Source organism: Leptonychotes weddellii, chromosome 7, assembly GCF_054177405.1.
Source record: "Leptonychotes weddellii isolate Sample4059 chromosome 7, ASM5417740v2, whole genome shotgun sequence".
Lineage (NCBI taxonomy): Eukaryota > Metazoa > Chordata > Mammalia > Carnivora > Phocidae > Leptonychotes > Leptonychotes weddellii.
The window spans coordinates 92,301,691-92,320,726 of NC_138375.1; positions in this window are offsets into that span (position 1 = coordinate 92,301,691).

The window sequence follows — 19,036 nt, forward strand, 5'->3', positions numbered from 1 at the left end:
GGCAAGTTTATAGAGCTGCTCAGGTGATTCAGATGTGTAGGTAAGGCTGAGAATCACTGACTACCTGCTATATCCATCCCCACTCTCTCTCACACAGACACACACACACTTAAAAAAAAGAGAGGTAAGGAAACTATAGTGCAGAGGGATTAATCAATTTGTCCAGGCCAAAAATCTAGTTGCTGCATACTGAGGTAGGCTCCCATGTCAGAAAATTAGACAGCAAAATGCTCAGGCGAAGGGAAGATACCCTGATAGAAGAAAGGTGTGAAATCAAGCTGCCTCTGGTCTCCATGCAACCCAGAAAATAAAGAATCTGCACTAAACAAAGGGAATTGCAGGGAAGACTATTTCATTGGGGTTAAAAGCTTCAAAAAAGGGATGCTTTCCTTTGATGAAGAAGGCACAGAAAAGTACTAGAAGGTATAAAGTGTATTCCCAGGAGGCAAATTAACCCTTTTCTGGTGAGTAGAAACAAGGTGGTTACAGGTTGCACAGTATTTGGGAGGCAGCTTGGCATCTACCACTCCCTGCCTTTCTCCCTACCAGAGCTCATGGCAGACATTATTCACTGTTAGCAAGATTCTCTCTGCTGACCTCAGACCCAGCCTCAAAATGTTTCTTAATACAGAACTCACCCACCACCAATGCATCCAGTTGGGCACATGAGGTAAAATGTATTTGCCTTCTCTGGTACAGTGGACTTGCACCTAACTTTGAGTATCAGCTTGGTCCATCCCTACTGTGTGGTTTTGGGCAAGTTACTAACATTTCTGCATTTCATTTCTCCCATGAGTTAAAAGGAAGGAAAGAGAATGCTCATCTTGCAGTTTCATGTAAGGTAAATGACAAATAGGGTGTCTGGCACATAGTAGGCCCTTAATAGTGGTAGCCAGAACTGTAGATTATCTGTGAAGTCATGAGAGTGAGTATGACTGGCAACGGCCTTGAGGTAGACATGTAAAAATAGGTAAGACTCCAACATAGAACCTTGGAGGCCTTGTTCAGTAAGAACCCTAGCCTGTGTGGAATCCCATATTTTACAAGGATGTTTCAAGCTGCGGATGAAGTAAATGGGACTTGCCAAATCCCATGAGTTCACTGCATGACCCGCTGACTGCACATGGAGTAAATGCTCAGGCGACAGAGCAATTCTTCACTCCAACATCTGCAATTAGTCCCTGGATTATGAGAGCAGCAGGAAAAAAACAACATGGGTGAGAGACACTCAGGGGCCAGGGACAGAGGTCTCTGTCTGCCCGTTTCACTCCCCTCCCCTGCCCAAATCGCCATCTCCTCTCGTTTCATCCTAACCACAGCCCGTAAGGTGTGTTATTATAAGGATGGTGCCTGTTTCACCCCCAGAACACTGAGGTCAGCGGAGCTAAATACCCCTCATGTTAGTGGTAGAGCTGAGATCTGAGATCATGCAGGTAGACTCCAGAGCTCTGTGCCAGGAACCAGACACGATTCTCAAGATTCCTTCCCCCAAAATACATGCATAAATAGATCCTTCCAGGGGAGCAGGCAGGTAATATTCTTGTGTTCCTTGACCACTCAGATTACTGGAATAATCTAAGAGCAACAGTCCACCCCCATTAAATAAAAGCCCTGATCCTTCTTGTCAGTTACATTAGTTCAACTAGAGAATTAGAGGGCCAGGGAGCTGGAAGCTACAAAGCAGTGGTAATTTGTGTGGATGTATTAATTTGCTTTGATTTTCCCCAGTTAAGAAATGAGGAGATTCGAATTCAGTCTTTATACCCTCACACTCGAGTAATCTCGTCAGTAGCACTTTGGGTCCTCTAAGAGTTCGAAGTGCTGTTGTTGGCAGGTAACATGGAACCCAGAGTGAAGAAAGTAAAATAAATACAGCATCTTTATATGTGATGGGCTCGAAAATCAAGATAAATCCTCACAGGACAAAAATAAGATAAATGACTAAGCATGCACAATGATAATCTTTAAATGGATTATTATAGGCTGTGTGGTGCTAGCCTCTCTGGATCGGTGGCCACCGCATTGGGTTTCGATGCCATCAAGATATGGGAGATTTTGTGGAGGGGCTGGGGTTTTTGGTGGGTGTTTGAAAGAAAACAGAGCTGGCAGATGCTCAGAAACCAATGGGTTTTAAATGTGCCCAGAATGCACTTTCTTCTCTTGCAGATACAAGAGAGAGGATTTTATTTTAGAGAAGGATTTGTGGTTTGAATTAGAATAGCACTATTGTGACAAAGTTGGCTTTCAGGCTAAGTGATGTATTGTCTGAAAATTATATCTATGCCTTCGGTGGGAGCTCAGAGTGGGTTATAGCTTACTATTATGTTTTGAAAATAAGTCTATAAGCAGTAAGCAAGCAGAAGTTCTTTAGTGATATTGACTTACATGTCATTTTCCATCAGCCTAGGAGCTGTGATGATATAGATTAGGTTCCCTGGTTGAAGGCTGGAGGTAGTTCATCAGTGTGGCAATAGAAGTTTGGATGCTTCTAGAGTTTCATGGAAGAAAAGTATTTGGTCACATTTGGAGGATAACTTTAAAGTGCTTAAAAATGTACTGGGAAATTTGGACAAATTTGTAAAGATGGTGTCACTTTCTCTCTCATAAATCCACCTTTGAAAAGGTGAAGTGAAATGGCACATTGGGTAACCAGGGATTATCCATTTGGAAAGTTTATGAGATGATATGGTCAAGCCAATGAATAGGATTAAGTATTCATTGACGCCCAGGAAACATCAAAGAGAGTCAGACCACAGATCTCACAATACCAGATAGATCTTCAAGCCTATTGGTTTCCTTCAAGTTCTAAAGTGCATGGGTCACATGACCTGACGAATATTAATAATGGCATCTAAGACCATTTCTGCCTGAATTCTCAGGTCCTGGGAAGTGGACTGGGAAGGGCAGAGAGAGGCATGCCTCTCTGCCTAATTGGAAATGCTTAAACAAAAAAGTGTCCAGAAATCTCAATATATTTAGAATAATACTCTGCTCTTTAGGAAATTAATGAAGTGGGAACAATTATGTCCTCAAGTCTGAAAGGAGTCTTTAGAGAAGACAAGGCTGAATAATGGCTATCGTTAAGTTGCAAAGACAGAAGCCAGGAATTGCTATGTTTGAATATTTGACCCATCAATTCTAAGGGAACTAATAGAAAACAAAATTGAATTGGTAATGAATTCATTGGACATCCAAGCAGTATTCTACAAATGGGTTATGAATCACTCAAATTAAGGATATCAAGAGTGATACAGATTATAGTAACTTTAGTATTTTGCTTCCTTTTCTACTTGTCTTTATTATTTTTTTGCATTGGTATATTTTACAATTTACTATTTATATCTTTATTATTATTGGGATTTTTTTTCTCAGTTCTTTGTAACATTTTAATGAAACTAATCCATCAGGTTGTAATTCAATTTGGGAAATAAATAGACAATAAATTATTTTTGAAATATTTTAATAGCAAGATTTTCTCTTTGTTTTCTTGGCAGGGGAGGGAGCAGTAATAAACAAAGGAAATAAATTAGGTATTGTTGGTCCTAAAATATCCTTTCATAGTTTACTATGCCTCTCTTTATATTTAAAATTTTGAATTTTCTTTGTTTTCAAGAATTAATTGACAATGGAAATATCTTTTAAACATTTCCATATGCATTTTTTCCCCATAACTAAATCAACTGTTGATGTGAGATTCCACTACATAAATCAAGTCTGCTCCTATTTCAAGAACCTTGCAAAATGCCTATAAAGCAATAATTAGAAAGAAAATACAGGCCACATGATTGTTACCAAATAAAATTTGGTGAATGTGGAGTTGTTCAGATGATCCCAGAGAACTGGGAGTCAGTGCTTGGTCACAAGGACATCAGATTAATGGGATTAATTTCGGCCTCTAATATTTCCAAATGCTTTGCCCATCTTTAACTTTGCATGACTTCTGGATTAGATGGGCCACCAGAATGTTCTACCATGCTAAATATGGTGGGTCTCCGCAGCTTCATGGCACTCAAGGGAAGAAAAAAAAAACACTGATAATTATCACCAGAAGGGAAGAGTAGAAACTTTCAAGTTCTCAGAAGGTTTTAAAAAGCCACATTTACCTACATTCTATTGGCTCTTGTTATCAAAGAGAACATATTCTAGGGTGACTCTCAGCTGGGAATAGTTGTCATTGCGCTGCTGCAAATGCAGCTTCCCCTCCCCGTCGGTGGGAACTTGGAACAGTGAGCTTGTTCTTAGATGGTTTGTTCACATGAATTCTTCTTTTCTAGTTGTTCAGCCTGTAGTAGAAACAACTTCACAAAAAGACTGAGGCATACACATGTGATAACCAGAAGAGGTTAGAAACAAGTGCATTCTTCCAGTCTATTGGCTGAATTAGGCTATTTTGCTGGGCTCCTTGGCTATCCTCTGGTGGTTCTTCTGCCGAAAAATACTCTTTGCTTCTCCCCTTAAAAACCTGCTGCATTCCCTATTAGTTACTATGGATGTCATCTTCATCTACAGTGCCTCATAAACTGGAAGCTTGTGATCTCTGCTATCTCCTCTCTCTACAGCCAACAGCTCTCATCCTGTAGATCCTGAAAGCTGTCTCTCAAATTCATCCTCTCTCTTTACACTTTCCCTATGGGATCTGTGTTTGAAAGCTAGGCTAGAAAGACATTCAGGACTGTCACTACTTGGCTTCCAATCGCCCTGCCAGCTTGTCCCATAGTTCTGCCATTTACCTTTTTGTACATCCTCAAAACATGGAGGAATATCGCAGGAATTTGGGGCCCCAAGGTTCTGATTGAGACCCAGCTTCTTACTTGCTGAGTAACCTTGGGTTTGTTATTTATGTTTCATGCAGTGTTTGGGTGCTGGAGAGGTGGCTTGGGGTTCTATAGTGAACAAAACAGATGAGGTCCCTGCCCCCATGGAGTGTATGGTTTGGTGGAATCACTAAGCACTCAGTGGTAGCATGTTTCTTTCTTTCTTTTTTTTTAAAGATTTTACTTATTTATTTGACAGAGAGAGAGATAGCGAGAGCAGGAACACAAGCAGGGGGAGTGGGAGAGGGAGAAGCAGGCTTCCTGCCGAGCAGGGAGCCCGATGTGGGACTCGATCCCAGGACCCTGGGATCATGACCTGAGCTGAAGGCAGACAACGACTGAGCCACCCAGGCGCCCAGTGGTAGCATGTTTCTAATAGGCAAATTGTGCCAGAGGCCATTTGTTGCCTACCAAATATCCATTCTCCTCATTTCCTAGATGGCAATGTGTTCTGCTGAGAGAGCACAATTCTCCAATTTCCTTACTGCTTGAGGTGGTCAGTGGGATGCAACTGAAAGTCACTGAGTGGGGCTTCTGGGAAAACTATTTAAAGCATGGTGACTCAATGGAACTCACCCATTTGCCATTTTCTCCTTCATTTCTCTTCCTGGCTAGAATGCCGATAAGATGGGCAGCTGTCTTAGGCAATGAGGCAGCTTTGAAGATGGAAGCATTTTGCTATGGAAAGTGAACAGAGATAGAAGAAACCAGATTAACGGATGACTATGGAGCCTCCAAACCAGCCTTGGATTGCCTGTCTTAGGACTTTTATGGGAGAGAAAAATATAGTAATCCAATATTTCATTCAGGTGTTTTTGTTTTTGTTTTTTAAGTAGGCTCCACTCCCAGTATAGAGCCCAATGTGGGGCTTGAACTCATGACCTGAGCTAAGATCAAGATTTGGACACCCGACTGACTGAGCCACCCAGGTGTCCCCCTCATTCAAGTTCTCTTGAGTTGAGTTTTCTGTTCTGTGTAGTTGAACCTAAACCTAACTTAGTCCACAATCAGCACTTAACTGCCAGATTTGGAAACTCATGACTTTAAATGGTAAGTAAAAAAATCACTTAACTATAATCTTGATAACCATTGCTTGTTTTATTATCATTTAAATAATCACAGTGGTTATGATAATGTCCAATAGTAAGGCAAGATTTATATAAATAAAGATTTGTAGAAATCATGCCTTGACATAATCTACCTTAAATCAATCTTCAAATCATCTCTAAACTGAGGACACAGTTACAATCATGTCTGTCATCCCTGATTCAAACTGGTCTTAGTTCTATGTAAATTCTGATTTTCATATTTATTTTAGTTACTGAATATGGCCCAGGAATGCCAAATACTTAACCTACATGCTGCCAACCTACATGCTGCCACCTCCCAATCCTATGTCCATGCCAGACATTAATAATCGATGATGGCATTCTGTCTCAGTTTCTTTCTCATAAACCTTTCCAATGTAGTGCCAGGTAGCTCTTACCATTTGATCACAATTGGCGGCAGGCGTGCATTTATTGGAAGCCACTTCCAATAATTTTTAAAATGTTGAGTGGGGTTGAAATGATATATTTCTTTCTTCAAATTGAAATATTGAGTTTTTTGTTTTGTTTTGTTTTTAGTAATATAAACCAAACAAATGTCTAGTTCATTGAACAGACACTGATTTATATATTAGGTTTTAAGAAAGGGCAAATGGGAGCCTAGTTTGCTTCTAGGAGCTCTGATATCAGTAGAGATTGATGAGTTTTAGGGAGTAGGCCACACCTATTGGGCACCTACTGCTCATTAAATAATGAGGATGGAGAGAGATAGTGAGAAATATAATGGTTCCATGGATTTATAATCTAATGAGAGATAGAGGATAAATCTAAAATTTTAAATGTATAGATATTAACAGTAACAGCTAATGGTGTGCAAAAGATCTTCAGGGACAAGAAACTTAAATTTTAAATTTCTAAATGCTATTTCTGTCACAATCACTGAAATAATAATAGCTAAAACCTCATGATGACTTCTGTGTGTTGGGGCCTATATACCTTGGCTTTTCTGTAGGTATGGGGGCTGCATGGCTCATCAGCTTCCTCCTTCCCCAGGACCGCCCACTAGACACACATCAGTGGACTTGCAGTGCTGTGTCCCCTGTGACCCCTGGGGCTTCTTCCCATCCTAACCATGGTTGGTTGACCCAGTGGATGAACCTGATCCAAGCTGAGCCAATGGAATTCTCTCTCCCTGCAATTTGCACTGGGAATGAAGAGGCCATGGACTGTAACCACTGAAACTGAGCCACATATCCATCTGTTCCAGAAAGAAGGGATGCAACAGTTGCTGATGGGATCCCAGAGTGGTCCTGGGTCCTGCCCTCTGGGAAATTCGCCGAGCTTGAAATCATTAAGAACTATGGTGAGGTCTGTATGTGACATGAACATTTTAATCTACTCGGTCTTTGCTTCTTCCTTGAGCACTGAGATACCCCAGTGTTAACAAATACTCGACTTCTCTTTCTATGTCTTCTTCCCTCCCTCCATTTCTCCTCCTCTTTTTTTTTTTTTTTTGGCTTAAACTAGCCAGAATCAGATACTATTTTTTTTTTTAAGATTTTATTTATTTATTTTGAGAGAGAGAGAACACATGAGAGGGGATAGGGTCAGAGGGCAAAGCAGACTCCCTGCCAAGCAGGGAGCCCGATGCGGGACTCGATCCCGGGACTCCAGGATCATGACCTGAGCCGAAGGCAGTCGCTTAACCAACTGAGCCACCCAGGCGCCCCAGAATCAGATACTATTATTTGCAACAAGATAACTTTGACTAATACAGATATATTATTTTCTTTAATTCTCACTACAGTACTAGGGGATGCTACTGTGTCCTCAGTTGTGAAGTAAGTAAGTTAAGGCTTAGTGAGCTTACAGAATTTGACCCAAGATCACATAGCTATTAGGTGACTGAACCAGGATGCAGACTGAGCTAGGCCTATGTAATTCCAGAGCCAGGACTTCAAGAAAATGTTGGGTCCCACAGGTGGTGAATCAGGACTTGCTCGCCCTTTGTTTTCCAGAAGATGGACAAAGTGCCTTCACATAGCTGCAAGTTCTGCCTTCACACAGCATTATAAAGCATGGGTAAAGCAGCTTCTTGAAATGTAGATCTACCTCATCTTTTCTTTTTTGGCCTGTCACTGGGACACTTGCCTTCAAAGAGAGCAAAACCTATGTGGAAGATGACAGCACATAGTTTTGTTGTATTTGATATATCAGATGATATATTTTTGCTGTGTTTGAAATACCAGATGAAGGTGATAGCAACATCAATAATCTCTTCCTGCAGTCTTCTTGAAGACCCCTAACCATGTCCCCTTTTTTCTTTTTCAATATTTTATTTATTTGAGAGATAGAGAGAGAGAGCACAAGCAGGGGGAGCAGCATAGGGAGAGGAAGAAGCAGGCTTTCCACTGAGCAAGGAGTCCGACGTGGGGCTCGATTCCAGGACCGTGGGATCATGACCTGAGCTGAAGGGAGATGCTTAACTGACTGAGCCATCCAGGTGCCCCTGTCCCCTTCTTTCTTAAAATATAGTTTACTTCCAGGAAGATTTTCTTAACTGATTTTATCTTTTTTTTTTTTTAACAGAAGTTGTAATGAAAGGGGGAAAAAAGATGCTCATGCTCAAATCTTGATGCACTGTTGCATCCTGAGTGGCTTCTATTTTTTGGAGTAGGGTGTATCCTCCTTTGTCCCTCCAGAATTTCTTTCTTTCTGTCCAGTAGGCTAATCTGCTTGGACTGCATAAAGGGGCTCCATTTGGTCTTGGCTAATGAGAGAGAGGGAGCAGCAGATTAGAGACAGGAAGGAGGTGGGGCTTGAGGTATCTATTCCTGCTTCCTCCCAATGGGGTCACCTCAGGCTGGCTGTTTCTCTGAACTAAAGGTTCTGTCTTCTCTTACATTATGCTTCTCCTCACCACTTCTCATTGTGGGTTCCTGTAAGTGCTCCTTCCCCTCTCTCCTTCCACTCCAGAGGGGCAGCAGCTACACTGTCCCTTGCCCTGGGATTCTGCATTGTTCCTTCTGGTTTCCCTATGCCCTGCACATACCTCCAGAAATAGCCCATCCTTCGAGCACTTCTGTTTGGGTGTACTTCTGTTTCCCGCTGGGCTCCAGAGGGATGCTAATTGTAACTGCTTCTCCTAACCGGTCCTTCTTGTGCCCTCTCGTCCTTCATTTTCACTGATGTGCAAACCTGTTGCTCCGTGGTCTGTACTCTCTGGGAGAGTCCAGTCATTCAACGCCAACAGTTAAACCTGCTTATGCAACATGCAAAATCAGACTTCCATCTCAGAGCTCTCTCCAAATCTCACATGTCACAATTTGTACCTAACATTCTCACAATTAGAACTGATCTCATCGTTAGAGTCTGGCACACTTTTTTTTTTAATATATATACTTTCCAACCTATAGTTAAAAGTGCAGAGGCTCAAAAGGTTAGATAACATCCAATTGTAACTTCCTGTGCACAGCTACTGCTGCCCATCATATGGATGATTTGGTTGTCTGTGAACATAAGATCCTGAGAAATGCTATTGATTATGGGAGCTGCTTATCACAGCTTGACTATAAATTAGGAGATAGCTAGCTTTATGCAGACTTATTCAGATTCTGACACCGAAGAATTTACTTTCACGATTAGGGGGAAAAATTCCCAGCACAGTAAGCCAATCGAATGACTAACACAAATGCCCCCGATATTTAGGGTAGAGAATTCCTGCAGAAAATACATCATCAGTGGTCATCGCTGTTGTTGTGCTCACGAGAGATGGAAGGTACATCTGTACTCAAACTGCAGTACACACAGCCTGGCCTGAGAAGGTGGGCCCTCAGGAAAGAGTCAGAGAGGGCTTTGTTTGTGTCTGGGGAAATTCCTGAACATGCAGTGGAGTTCCCTCTCAATTGAGTAGTCAACATCATTCTCTCTATATGCTACTTCTTATGCCAAATCCCCTATGCTTTGTATGGCTTTGTCTTGAAAGGCTGCCCTCTATTTCCAAAATCATATGTTCACATGGATCAGTATTCACAAACAGCTGTGCCCTGTCCTCCTGGATACTGGGTTCTACCTCTGGAGTCCTTGCCAGATGGTTCCTTCTCACAATTAAAAAGAAATGGAGATTTTGCAAAGTCTTCTAGCTCAGGATTGAGAGACAGGAAGAAAGGTGTGGCAGGTCAGGTTTCTGTTGAGACAGACTCTGAGATGGAGATTGGGGCTCAGTATATTTATGGGGAGTGAGGGAAGGAGGATCAGACAGAGATAATCTGGCCCATGATGCAGCCAAGACAGAAACTTCAGCCTATGCCATGGTGGGGCTCTAGAGCTGGCCTGGCCTTGCAGAGCTGTCCCCAGTCGGGGCAAAGGGCCCAGGCTTTTATGCTGTTGTACATCAGTGGTTAACCAGGCCGCAGCAGGGAAATTGGGGAGCGGCCTGGTGTGTTAGGCAGCTGTCTTCTGTTCAGGCAGTTGCTGGCATGGGGGCTCAGCTGTGAGCTAGCAACACCCAACAATCAGCAGCAGCTGTGGGAGGGACTGGTCCATCCTGAAAGCATGGTGAGCGGCAATGACTGCTGGGAGCTGATCCTATTTGTCCCCCTTGCTCAAAGTCTCCCCGCTTTGCCTACTTGCTCTGTTTCTTAGCTAGCAATGTGACCAGGTAGAGAACTATTGGATTAGGAAATATTCTCTTTCTTCTTAAACTCTGCAAGAATTTCCTAAGATGACCACTTGAAAGTGCAGATGAGCTTTGTGTGTTCAAAATAACTTGACATACCAAATAGATTTTCATAAACAGAACATTCCCAGGGACACCCCATTACTAAAGCCAAGTGCAGAGGTATATGGATGTGGATCGTACACATCTCACTGGTCTTCTCCAGGGCATTTCACTTCCAGTGAGGTCAAGGCTTATCCTTCTGCAAAAGTAGTTTGTGGTCTGGCCCTTGGAAAGTTACTGCTCTTGATTGACTATAATATTTGGATTGGTAAACTTGAAAACTCATTTTTCTTATTTGGTTTTAATTATTGTTGAAAACTCTCTCTTTTCCACTGTAGAAAGCAAAGAGGGCCTTTCTGTCAGAGGCAGCCCAGGGTTATGACATGAACGTGGCTCTCGAGTCAGAATCCTGGTTCTCACACCTGGCTTTCCTAGCTATTAGCTCCACAATCCCCAAGCAAATCTTTTGTCATCTCTGTGTCCCAGCTTCCTCAATTTATAAGATCAGCTATGGTGGAGACTGGGTTAATAGATGTGCAAAGGCTTTGTAAACTGAAACACACAGTTCAAATGTCTCCTTACACTTGTTAGAGCCAGGAGAGAGCTGGGCGATCACGTTGGCTGGATGAGCCAGAGTCCCAGGGAGGTCCGGGGACTTGCCGAAGACCGCACAGCTGGCGGGGGGCAGAGCTGGAGCCGCCCCCCTGCCCTCCTGACTCCCAGCCTAGCACTTTCTCCAACCTCTCTTGCCCAACGGTCCTCCTGCTGCAGCACGGGGACACTACATGTGTTGCCCGCTCCTATAGAACCCTTGAGAAGATCTCAGAATGGCATAATGTTTGCCAAAGCTTTGAATCTATAATCTGGAAACACGACACTCCTCAGATCTGAAGCACTGTTATTCAAAAATTGTTACCTTAGTCATTATGCTAAAATCCCCCTTGGACTGCAGTAAAGAGGAGAGGAGCTCATCTTGTATTGGTAATAGAATTACTGAGCATGCATATCCGTGTGTGTGTGTGTGTGTGTGTGTAGCTAGTCAGAGAGAGAGACAGGGAAAGAAGGGAGAGAGAAAGAGAGCCTCTTAAGAAGCAAATTACTGTGCCATAGATTTTACATTATTTCCTATCCCTCTTATTTAATAAGTCTAAATTGAGAGTTCTTGTAATTCTTTTGCATCAGGGGATGTGCTCTCAGCATCCTTGAGTCCTGCAGGGCCTGCAGTTTTTCTGATTTCTTTAGGTATTCATTTCCAAAATTTCATTACCATCCCACATATGAGTCATTCACTCCCCTGCAATCCATTTAAAACATCCAGCATGCTCTGGGGGCAGAAGGAGAAAGCTCAGGAAAGGCCAGCCCTATTCATTTGGTAATGTTGAGGACCTGCCAACAGGAAACGGGAGAGGAGGCCTCGCAGGGTTACCCCAAGGTAGCCCACAGAAAATGTGACAGTATCAGGGGTCCCACCCACCTCCCATCTCCAGGAGCGTGCCCTTCTGTTTTGCTGTACGCTTCCTGTGTGGGAGTCTGGGACAATGCAGCTGGTGAGAGAGAACAGAGATGAGAAAAATTCCTTTAGCAGGATAATAAAAATGTAAGCTGAATATTAAGAAACAATCATGCAGGCCACATGTGCACAAGCACCTCTGATGGGGAATCAGAAAGCCTCCACGTCCGCAGTCCACAGCCTTCACATGAGGGCAGTGAAATTCACTCTAGGTACTGCATGGTGCATGTGAAAGGGGTTGGGAATGTGAGCTTTACATAAATGTTGATTTATTTTATACATTAAGTATGAATCATATACCTGATTTCAATATGGTTGTCTGTATGATCGGCAAGCCTACAGCTCATAGGGGATCTTTGTGGCTTCCGTCACCTTTGAAGGCACACAGCAGCACAGTCTCGCCAGCCTGCTTTTCCTCATTAAGAAGGAAGTCATCTAAGGGGTAAATCTGGTAAGTGAGCCCCGTGGAAGCTTTGAAGGTCCTGGCCTTGGGATGCACTGCCCTTGGAGATGGGCATCTGGGGCTGTTATGCCAACTAGGCCAGGACATTCCTCACAGCAAGGTGTCACTTACCAGAAGAAGCCACGCTGGTGGCCCTTTGGCATCACTGGTCTCCAGCTATACTTAGGAAAGCTAATCAATTTTTCATTTTCTCCTAGGAGTGCCAGCTTGGAAAACATAGTGTGAAAAATGCCCAAGGGATGGCCATTCTCTGCCTTCTGCCACAGAGGGGGTCTATACAGACAGTCCTGCTGGCAGGGGTGGCTCCCACAAATAAGCTGTTGCCTCAAGGAGCAGGTGGTAAAGAAGGAGGGGGACATGGCACTCACACCCTTATTAGCAATTTTCTGTGTGTGGCATTTAAAACTGATGAAGGAGTTGGATACTAGCTCTTGGCTGCGTCGAATACTCAGAAATTCATGCAAGAGCCACTGCTCCCAGATACACCGCTGCGTGACCAGCATGGTGCTCTCTCTCTTTCATCTCTGAGATGAAATCCATCTCAGAATGGATTTCACTCTTCCAGAAATGGTTCTGTTCTTATACCTTAATATTTTCTCTACCCTCAAAATTCCTCTCGCAGGGAAGAGTCATACTGCTCTATACGTTGGAAATTCAGCATGCGGGTTCAAGAACTTCTGGCCCCTGAATACATCAACACACCAGAGTTGGGTTGGGGTTTCTATTGACATATGGTGGCTAAGAGGTTCTTTCCTTAAGCTCTTCAGCACCTAGCAGAATTGCTTCAATTTTCAAGTTGAAAAACATGGAGTTTGTGACCCTCGAGAGGCACAGCTAACCTAAACTTGGAGAGAAGAGGGAACTCCATGACTTTGGCATGGGGTTAGACTCAGGGAGGGGAATGCAAATCTTTTCTGATTCACATAATCTTGTGGTGTGGGAATCTCTCAGATTCTGGGAGCCTGGGTTCCTTCAAATCTGTCTATTTAATTAGTTCAATAGGGAGAAAACTCCAGAAGGATTAAAGGCTGTAGCAAAAGTAAAAATTAGAAACAGAGGAAAAGTGAATTGTAGGTTTAAGGCAATTATAGTAAGGTAAGGGCCTGGTGATCCAAGAAAGTCCTGACTCCCATCATTTTTTAGCTCAGAGACCCTGGAAAAAAAATCACCATTACTTGTTTGGCTTTAGGTTTACCTGAAAACAATGGAGATAAGAGTAGCTGCCCCTTCTACCAGCACCCCATCTCTCTCCTGATTGTTAGAATGGGCAAACAATAAAGCAAAATACTTCAGGATTAGAGACATCTTACTCATGTATGTCCATGTTATTATGTGTAAGTGAACACCAGGCAAGCACTTTGTTCATGCATGGGTTTGAGATTTGTATTTTCATTTTCTATTTTCTTTGCTAACGGGGAAAATTAGATATAAGCATGTCAGGGAAGGATCATCACTCATGATGTTTATGGCAGAGGGATACATTAGCCAATCTGCACTCTCCTGTGTACTGGAAGTTGACAACTGCAGAAATTATGCCTCAGTTAGACTTTGTCTTGGGATGGGTGTCACATTAGCCTTAGGAGAGATACATGGGCCTATGTCAAAGCCCCAAGAGTCAAAGGCCTACTGCAAGAGAAGAGTGTTAAAGGCACACAGAGGGGACTATATTGCTTTTCTATTTTTAGAAAGGTCCATGATAATCTAAAATAGTTTCTTTCACATCTCCCTAGCCTGACAAGGCCTTATCTGATCTTTTTTTTTTTAAAGATTTTATTTATTTATTTGAGAGAGAGAATGAGATAGAGAGAGCATGAGAGGGGGGAGGGTCAGAGGGAGAAGCAGATTCCCTGCTGAGCAGGGAGCCCGATGCAGGACTCGATCCCAGGACTCCAGGATCATGACCTGAGGCGAAGGCAGTCGCTTAACCAACTGAGCCACCCAGGAGCCCAAGGCCTTATCTGATCTTGAAAAAAAAATCGAACTTAAGAACTATTTTAATGTTTTGTTTTGATTTGTATTTGGATGAGATTCTTAGGGAGAAAGGAATCATTAGTTTTGTATTTTATTTTTAAAATAGGTGGTTTTACATGGAAGTCCTCTTCACTGAAAAGGATGGTCTTTATATAGGGAAAGATAACTGTGCTCTGCCATGGTAATTATGGAACTAGTCACAGCCTTTATATGTAATTAAAAAAATTGTTTTCCCTTCCACTGCAGGGCAACTATCAGATTCCAACATGACAGTATTAGGCCAAGTTCACTGAGTATGGCTTTCAGGGGCAACATTCAATTAAAACATTGAATAACCCTCCCACTGGCATTGTCTTAAAATTGCTGCTAACCTTAGAAGCTAAACCAGTTGAAATTAAACAATAGGCCAAATGTAAAGACAACCTATTGAGTTTCCATAAGAAAAGGGCCCTCAGGTTTTCTTGTGAAGTTCAAAACTAGTAAAGGCTTTGAAATGTTTCCCAGATGGAAAAACATATACCATGAATCAGGGAGAAAAAAAAACCCTGGGGTAGCAATACTTATATCAGACAAAATTGACTTTAAACAAAGACTGTAGCAAGGTGACAAAGAAGGACACTACATAATGATAAAGGGATCAATCCAACAAGAGGATATAACAGTTGTAAATATCTATGCACCTAACATAGGAACACCTAAATACATAAAGCAAATATTAACAGACATAAAGGGAGCATATAATAATAATAGGGGACTTTAACATCCCATTACATCAATGGATAGATCATGCAGACACAAAATCAACAAGGAAACAGTGGCTTTGAGTGACACATTGGACCAGATGGACCTAATAGATATATACAGAACATTCCACCTCAAAACAAAGAATGCACATTCTTTCAAGTGCACAGTGAACATTCTCCAGGATAGATCATGTGTTAGGCCACAAAACAAGTCTCAATAAATTCAAAAAGACTGAAATCATATCAAGCATCTTTTGCAACCACACAGTATGAAACTAGAAATCAGTTACAAGACTACAACATAAACACCAAAACCACCACCACCAACAACAAACTCTGGAAAAAGTACAAACACATGGAGGTTAAACAACGTGCTACTAAATGAATGGGTCAACCAAGAAATCAAAGAGGACCTCATCATTGATAAGTAAATGGATAAAAAAGATGTGAGAACAAGGCAAGGATGTCCACTCTCACCATAGTACTGGAAATCCTAGCCAGAGCAATCAGACAAGAAAAAAAAATAAAAGGCATCCAAATTGGTAAGGAAGAAGTAAAACTGTCACTCTTTGCAGATGACATGATACTACACATAGAAAACTCTAAAGACTCCACCAAAAAGCTATTAGAAATAATAAATGAATTCAGTAAAGTTGTAGGATACAAAAAATACATGGAGACAAATGAAAATGAAAACACAACAGTCCAAAATCTCTGGGATGCAGCAAAAGCAGTTCTAAGAGGGACATTTATAGCTATACAGGCCTACTTCAATAATCGCAAATAAACAACCTAACCTTATACCTAAAAGAGCTAGAAAAAGAACAAAGCCCAAAGCTAGTAGAAGGAAGGAAATAATAAAGATTAGAATATAATTAAGTGAAATAGAGATTAAAAAACAAACAAACAAACAACTCTAGAAAAGATTCCTGAAACCAAGAGCTGGATCTTTGAAAAGACAAACAAAATTGATAAACTTTTAGCTGGGCTGATCAAGCAAAAAGAGAGAAAACTCAAATAAATAAAATCAGAAATGAACTAGAACGAATAATCCTAAAATTTGTATGGAACCACAAAAGACCTTGAATAGCTAAAGCAATCTTGAGAAAGAACAAGGATGGAGATATCACAATCTCAGACTTCAGGATATAGTACAAAGCTACAGTCACCAAAACAGTATGACACCAGCACAAAAACAGACACAAAGATCAATGAAAGAAGATAGAGAGCCAGAAATAAACCCATATCTATAGGGTCAATTGACCTCTGGCTCTCTATCCAGAGGCAAGAATATATAAATGGGGAAAAGAGCCTTTTCTATGAATGGTGCTGGGAAAACCGGACAGCTACATGCAAAAGAATGAAACTGGACTACTTACTTACACCATACACAAAAACAAACTCAAAATGGATTAAAGACCTAAATGTGAGACCTGAAACCATAAGAGTCCTAAAAGAAAACACAGGCAGTAATCTTTTGAACATCGCTTTTAACAACATATTTAGGGCTATGTCCCGCCCACCAAGCAAGGGAAACAAAAGCAAAAATAAATAATTGGGGCTACATCAAACTAAAAAGCTTTTGCACAGCAAAGGAAACCATCAAGAAAAGAAAAAAGCAGCCTTGTGAGTGAGAGAAGATATTTGTAAATGATATAACCAACAAGCAATTATTATCCAAAATATGTAAAGAGTGTATACAACTCAACACCAAAAAAAAAAAAATAATAAACAATCTGATTAAAAATGGGCAGAGAATCTGAATAGACAGACTTACAAAGAAGACATACAGATGGCCAACAAACACATGAATAGATACTCAACATCACTATTCACCAGGGAAATGCAAATCAAAACCACAATGAGATACCACCTCATACCAGTCAGAATGGCTAGACTCAAAAAGACAAGAAATAACAAGTGTTGAAGAGGATGTGGACAAAATGGAACCTTTGTGCAGTGTTGGCAGGAATGTAAGTTTGTGCAGTCACTGTGGAAAACAGTATGGAGGTTCCTCAAAAAATTAAAAATAGATATACTGTATGATTCAGTAATTTCACTACTGTGTACTTATCCAAAGAAAATGAGAACACTAATTCAAAATGATATATGAACCACTACGTTTATTGCAGCATTATTTACAATAGCCAAGATATGGAAGCAGCCAAGTGTCCACAAATAGATGAGTGGATAAAGAAGATATGCATAAAAGACCTTGCATAGCTTGGATGTATGTATATATAAATACACAAACACAATGGAAAATTGCTCAGCCAAAAAAAGAATGAGATCTTGCCATTTGGGACAATATGGATGGACCTAGAGGGTATTATGCTAAGTGAAATAAGTTAGAGAAATACAAATACCATATGGTTTCACTTATATGTGGAATCTAAAAAAACAAAACAAAACAAAACAAAACCCCAGACTTGAATACAGAGAACAAATTGGTAGTTGCCAGAAGGAAGGGGTGTGAAGGATGGACGAAACAGATAAAGGAGATTAAGAGATACAAACTTCCAGGTATAAAAAGTCACAGAGATGAGAAATACAACATAGGGTATATAGTCAAAAATATTGTAATAATGACATATGGTGACAGATGATGACTACTACTCACTGTGATGAGCACTGAGTTATGTATAGCATTGTCGAATCAATATGTTGTACAACTGAAACTCATGTAACACTGTATGCTAATTATACTTCAATTAAAAAAAAAAGAAATGTTTCCCAAGAACACCACCTTTAAGAGAGAGAGAGACTTAGAGAGCACCTAAATTTTGTGACAATGAGTGGTAAAAGTACAAATTTACACTTTTATATTATACCTTCTATCCAGAAAACTCAATGAACCACAAATATTAAGCACTCACTGATTTCTTAGTCCTTATATCTTTTCAATTTATTTTATTCATAGACTTGATGTAGTTTTCTATTGGCTGTTGAATCTCCATGGTGGTGGTGGTGAGGGAGGCATTGTGTTGCCACTGGACCGGTTTATTAGTTGAGATGAATTCAGATTCAGAATCCTTTTTTCTGCAGGCCAAACTGAGGTTTTTTGTTATTGCTATTGTTGTTGTTTTGGAACAAAGACTAGAGGTCTGTTGGCAACAACCTCTACTTTGGTTGATCTAAGCTTTTGATGGTCTTTTCAAAAGTATATTTCCACATGGTAATAAATTACTCGAACCAGTAGAACTTTTATCTGCCCTTCTCTTTAGCTCTCACTTTCATGGTAAGCAAAGCTCTTGACATTCACCATCAACATGAATAAGAGAAGAGAGGGAAGGGCTGGGAGGTGGTTGGTTTCTCCAGGTAGTTCTGCTGGGCCTTGATTAGTGACTGGAAACGCATGGGCTTCTGGCTAACCTGAGTCTCTGCATCTTCCTTTTTAACTGAATATTGCTTTCTTCATTCAACCTGCATGTGTTGGTAGTAAATAAAACTGTTGTCTGTAATGAACAATAAGGCAGCCGAAGTACACTTTGAAAATGTAACCTGCGTATCGTAGAAAGTGCTGTGAATTGTCTGTCAGCACACTTAACAATATCTGGCACTTTTAGTAGGAGAAAAAGTGTTAGCCTGTATTTTGCTGACTAAGGCCTTGCCCCTACCCTCTTATAATTGAGAATGTTCAAAATGTTCTCATTTCAACGCTAGTGTACATTGAGTATCACATTCCAAGAATTAAATCAGATGAAGAGCTAAGGCCTCGTTCCAACAGTGCGAAGAGGCTAGGGGAAAATTGGGACCTGACGAGCCATCT